We start from the raw sequence: 6,000 nt of genomic DNA on the forward strand, positions 1-6,000 counted from the left end.
GCCATACTACTTTCTGGGATTAAAGGTGTGTGTGCTTCCTAAGCAAAAGCGTGAGATCTCAAGTGATCGGATTAAAGATGTGGGCCACCACTGCCTGGCTCTGTTTCTCTCCTGTACTGAGTCAATCTCATGTAGCCCAGTGTGGCCTTGAACTCACAGAGATTCAGATGAATCTCTGCCTCCCAAGTGATAGAATTAAAGGTGTTCACAACCATGCCTGAGCTGTATGTCTAATCTAGTGGCTGGCTCTGTCCTCTGATCCTCAGGCAAGTTTATTAGGGTACACAATATTACCACATTTCCCTTTTTTGGCTAAAATAATAAAAGAAGGTTATAACTAATGTAAGAAAAACTATATACAATAAGTACAATAGGTATATATAATATATACAGTCAAGAATTACATTAACAATGAATGTCCAATCCATTAACATTTGACAGATTCAGAGAAAATACTCCATTATTTATCTCATTTTGGTGAGTCCAAAATGTTGTACCTAATTCACTTTCTATCCTAGCTTGTCTTACCAACTGAAAACTATCTTTTGATGTCTTTCAAACTTATACACTTTACACATCTTTAGTGAGCTTCTTTTCTGAATTTGTTAACAAGGAAAACTATAACTATCTAATCTTCAACTCCCTTAGAGACTAGAGAAGGAAATAATATTACCTAAGTAAGCAGGAAGTGCAAGCAAGTGACTATAAAAAAATATGAGAAATGACAGAAACATCTGGCTGCCTGGACAGTCATCCCAGATTTCTCAGTATTTGAGGAAAATAGATGTAAATAGTATTAGATATTTTCCCAGTTAAAAATTGATATTTTATAGATTTAGAATAAGAGAAAAATTGTGATGTGGTAGAATTAGGGTGAGGTGGAATTCCTTACTAGTCAATAGATAAACTAACAAAGTTTTTATTTTAATGGAATGAGGGCATTTCAAAGGAACAAAGACATTTTGAAACCTTATCTCTTACTGACCCAGAAAATAATTTTCCTTTTAGAACTTCATTTTGTTACTCTGAACTAAGCAAGTTAATTTAAATGTTTTATTTTTAAGTAATAGTCATGTCTACCTGTTTAGTTCTGGGATGCTTTAGTAGCTGCTGCAGGTCTTGCACCATATTCTGGCTCCCTTATATAGCGAACCGAATCCCTAACCTACGCCTTTGTACTTCGTAGGTGGTTGGTAACTCTGCTGAACATATTATTGGATTTTGTTGTGTTTTTTTCTTAATTAAAGTAATATAATTGAAAGCATCCTTAATCCTGTCATACACAATTTATTCATTTTTATTCTTTTATTCTTCATTTTTAATTAGTATTTTAAGTTAGTATACATAGTAATGGGTTTCATTGTGGCATTTTTATACCCAGCTGTTATACTTTGTGTTCATTCATCCTTTCCCCTACTGCCTTCTCCCATTCCCTATGTCCCCTTTTGTTTGTCTCCTTCCTCTCCCCCCAAAAAATCTTCCATTCTGTTTTCATGCTACATTATCCTCTCTTTTCCCCACTTTTTAAAGATTTCTTCGTTTAGCATGAGAGATCCCAATATCCCAATCAGTCTTGAGCAAAAAGACTCATGCTGGAGGTATCAGTATTCCTGATTTCAAGTTATACTATCGAGTCATAGAAAAGAAAACAAAACAGCAAGACACACAGACTAATGGAGTAAAGTAGATGATCTAGAACTAATACCAAACAGAGATAGCCACCTGCATTTTTACAAAGCTACCAGTATATACACATTCACAAATAGTGCTGGGAAAACTAATACCTGTATGTAGAAAAATGAAACCAGATCCTTATCTCTTGCCCCATATAAAAATAAACTCCAAATGAGTCAAAGACTTATGTTGTACTATGTGAGGTATTTCAAACTCAGAAAGACAAATACCATATGTTCTCTCTCAGATGCAGATTCTAGCTTTTAACTGGTACATGTGCATTTATGTGAGAGTGAGTGTGTGCAGAGTCCAGGTACCTACAGGGACAATCAGAAGGGAAAAAAGATTCTGTAGGGGTTGGAAACCAGTAGAATACATAAGACCCCAAACTCTGAAATTATCAGATTTAAAAAAATAGTTCAAGATATAGATATGAATCAGAGGCTGGTGAGTTGGCTTAATGCTAGCCTTCCCACACATACCTGGTGACCTGAGTTGGATCCTAAGAGAAAACCAACTCCATAGAAGTTTTCCTCTGACCTCCACATGCCTTATGTGTCATTCATACCCATGCACACACATATCACAACACATATACTAATAATAAATACAAATTTTTAAAAAGATATACGGTCAAGTAATTCTGAGTAGGACCCTAGTTGTCTAGGAAATAAAGCCAACAACCAATAAATGAAACCTCATGAGATTAAAAACTTTTGTACAGCAAAGAAAACTGTTTATTGAGTGAAGAGACAGCCTACAGGATGGGAGACAATCTTGTCTGATGGAAGATGTAATATCCAGAATATACAAAGAACCCAAAACACTAAACAACCAGGACACAATAACCAAGTGAAAAAGTGGTCTAAGAAACTGAACAGAGTGTTCTCAAAAGACATACAAATGGCCAGTAAATATTTTTAAACATGTTCAACATCCTTAGATATGAAGAAAATGTAAATAAAAACTGCTGTGCAATTCCATCTCTGTTGGGGAATATTATTTTAAGGTGTGTTACTTTTGTTTATGTTGCGTTCGTTTAACTCTGTGAAGCTGTGTTACTGTGCCTGTCTAAAACACCTGAGGGTCTAATAAAGAACTGAACAGCCAGTAGCAATTCAGGAGAAAAGATAGGTGGGGCTGGTAGGCAGAGAGGGTTAATAGAAGGAGAAATCTGGGAGGAGGAAGAAGAAAGAGAGGAGAGGAGGATTTCAGTGGTCAGCCACCCAGCCGGTCAGCCACCCAGCCACCCAGCCACCCAGCCATGGAGTGAGAAGGAAAGAAAAGGTACACAGAAGTAAGAGAAGGATAAAAGCCCCAAGGCCCAAGATAGATGAGATAATTTAAGAAAATCTGGCTAGAAACAAGCCAAGCTAAGGCTGGGCATTTATAAATAAGAATAAGACTCTGTGTGTGATTTCTCTGGGAGCTGGGTGTCAGGCCCCCCAAAAGAAAAAGAACAACTAACAACACATCTCAGCCAGTTAGAATGCTTCTCATCAAGAAAACAACAACAAAAGCTGACAAGAATGTGGGCAGGGGAACTCTTACCACTGTTGGCTGGAGTGTAAACTGGTACAGCCATTGTGGAAGTCAGTGTGGAGGTTTCTAAAAAAATAAAAAATAGAATTTGTTTATGACCCAGTTATACTACTTCTGGGCATATACCCAGAAGACTGGATATCCTGCCACACAGATATTTGTACATACATGTTTAATGCTTCTGTATTCACAATAGCAAGGAAATGAAACCAGCCTAGATGCCTATCAGCTGATGAATGGGTAGTGAAAATGAAGTGCAGCTACACAATGGAGTTTTATCAATTGCAAAGAAAAACAAAATTGTGAAATCTGCAGGAAAATGGAACTGGAAAATATTGTATTAGGTGAGGAAGTTCAAACTCAAAAAGCAGATATCCCATGTTATCTCTCATGTGCAGACCCCAGCTTTTCACTATCACTTGTATGGGGATGAGTGTGTAGAGACAGGAGCCATGAGAAGGGAGAAAAGGGTCTCAGGGAGTGGGTATGTTGGGAGGGGATGCTTTGACAGGGACTGGGAAGGATGGGGGTGGAACCAGACAAAAGTGATAGTGTATGCTCGAGAGAGGTGGCTCAGCAGTTAAGAGTATTGACTGCTCTTCCAGAGGACTCAGGTTCAATTCCCTGCACCCACACCCATCTCACAACCATCTGCAATTCTTTTCCCAGGAGATCCAGTGCCATCTCTGGCCTCTGTGGGTACCAGGAATGCATATGGTATGCATACAGACACATACGTGTGGGTAAAATATCCATAAAACATAAAAATTAAATAAGATATTTTTAACACAAGCAAAATAACTTTTTTATTTTTATTTTTATTTAGTTATTTGTTTTCTTTTTTTGAGACAGAATCTTACTATGTAGGCAAGGCTGGCCTCAAACTCACAGAGATCTGCCTGCCTCTGTCTCCTGATGCTGGGATTAAAGACATACACCACCATATTTCACAAATAAACATTTTTTTAATTAAATTTTATTAAGCATTACATATCATGCACATAGTATATAATGTGCTGCATTTGCCTTCTAGCAAGAATAGCTGACCATAGCTGAGTCATTTTTTTCATCAGCCAGGAAAATGCTTCCTTCGTCAATATTCTCCAAGCCCCTGGACTCATAGTAGCGACTGACTCCAGAGACACGTCTATCTCTTTTCATCAAATACCACTCTTTTTTTCCTTGCCCCCACTGGTGAACTTGTGGATGTACGCAGTGGACACCCCAGGAATGACCAAGCACACGCCCATGATGGCAAGGCCAGGGAGAATCTTGAACCATATCTCCTCTCCGCTACTCACGCTCCAAACCACAACCGGCTCCTCAGTCAAAAATAAACATTTTAAAAAACCAACAATGTGCCAGGCGGCGGTGACGCACGCCTTTAATCCCAGCACTCAGGAGACAGAGGCAGGTGGATCTCTGTGAGTTTGAGGCCAGCCTGGACTACAGAGTGAGTTCCAGGAAGGCACCAAAGCTATACAGAGAAACCCTGTCTCGAAAAAACAAAACAAAAAAAAAAAAAAAAAAGAAAGAAAAAGAAAAAAAGAAAAAACAATGTATGAAAAAGCCATAAAGAAATCAAGTAATAAAATAAAATAAAATAAAATAAAATAAAATAAAATAAAATAAAATAATTTGAACAGATATAACTACCTGGGTGAATAAAGCTGCTGTTAGAAACCATAGGTTATTAAATGAAAATTCCAATGCCAGAGGCAGGCTACCCCCTATGAGTTGTTGGCCAAGAAGGCCTCTGACCCTAAACATACACACACACACACACACACACACACACACACACACACACACACACACACACATGCATACACACACATGCATACACACACATGCATATACACACACATGCATACACACACACACTAACACACACACACACACACACACACTACAGGCAGTTACCACTGCTGCTGGCTTTTCACCAGAACTAAGACCCTGTTGCCAAACGTGCCACACACTTTGATTGCAGGCCACACAGATATCAGGCTGGTGTTAAAAAGCTTCCTTCCTGTTGGGCTAAACCTCATAGTGCTGAACGCTGCTCTGCAGGCTGTGGGGGAGGACTGTCCTCAGCAGTGTTGTTTAGCTGTGGACACTGTGTGCAAGAATACCTACTGGACGGGTGATATGAGCCCATGGGTGCAATAGCAGCATGTCTGTTAGGTGGGTAACCAGCAGCTTTCTGATTGGATTTGATGCCCTCGCCATGTGAGTGGTACAGTAAATCTGGCTAAAAGCTCTGGCTGGGAAGGTCCCGGGCCCTTGGAAGGCACCTACTGCTGTGGTTTTGCTAAATGAACATCACATACCTGTCAGATTGCCTTCTAAATAACTTTATGCCCACAGACTGGTGATGCTTTCAGTTTCAATCAGACAGCTTTCTGCAGTGACTGTAGAGACAACTGGTCAAAGTGCTGAGGATAAATGACTGTTGAGTGTTCAGTAATAAATGGGACACCTGTACCACCATTCACCTCCCTACCGCAGACCCAGGGAACCTCACCAAAGAAGGGACAGAAAGAACATACGCACCATGGGGAGGGGGTTGAGGAGGTGTGGGATGCTGATTTCTGAGCATGACTTGCGTGCTGTCCTCTTGAACTCATACACGCCATATTACTTGCACAGGATCTACACAAGATTGAGTATGTCAACACTCTGTCACATGTGGTCCTAACCTGAAGATATATCTGAAGTTAGGGGTTGATGGTGAAGAGAGAATTTTCTTCAGTGTGCAGACCATAGTAGGCTACCAATGCCCCT

General features: G+C 39.6%; 1 pseudogene; it reads right to left on the reverse strand.

Annotated features, from left to right (window-relative positions):
• Positions 1-4,245: 4,245 nt before the first annotated feature.
• LOC118586230 lies at positions 4,246-5,445 on the reverse strand (annotated as a pseudogene).
• Between the last annotated feature and the right edge of the window lie 555 nt (positions 5,446-6,000).

Source organism: Onychomys torridus, chromosome 6, assembly GCF_903995425.1.
Source record: "Onychomys torridus chromosome 6, mOncTor1.1, whole genome shotgun sequence".
Lineage (NCBI taxonomy): Eukaryota > Metazoa > Chordata > Mammalia > Rodentia > Cricetidae > Onychomys > Onychomys torridus.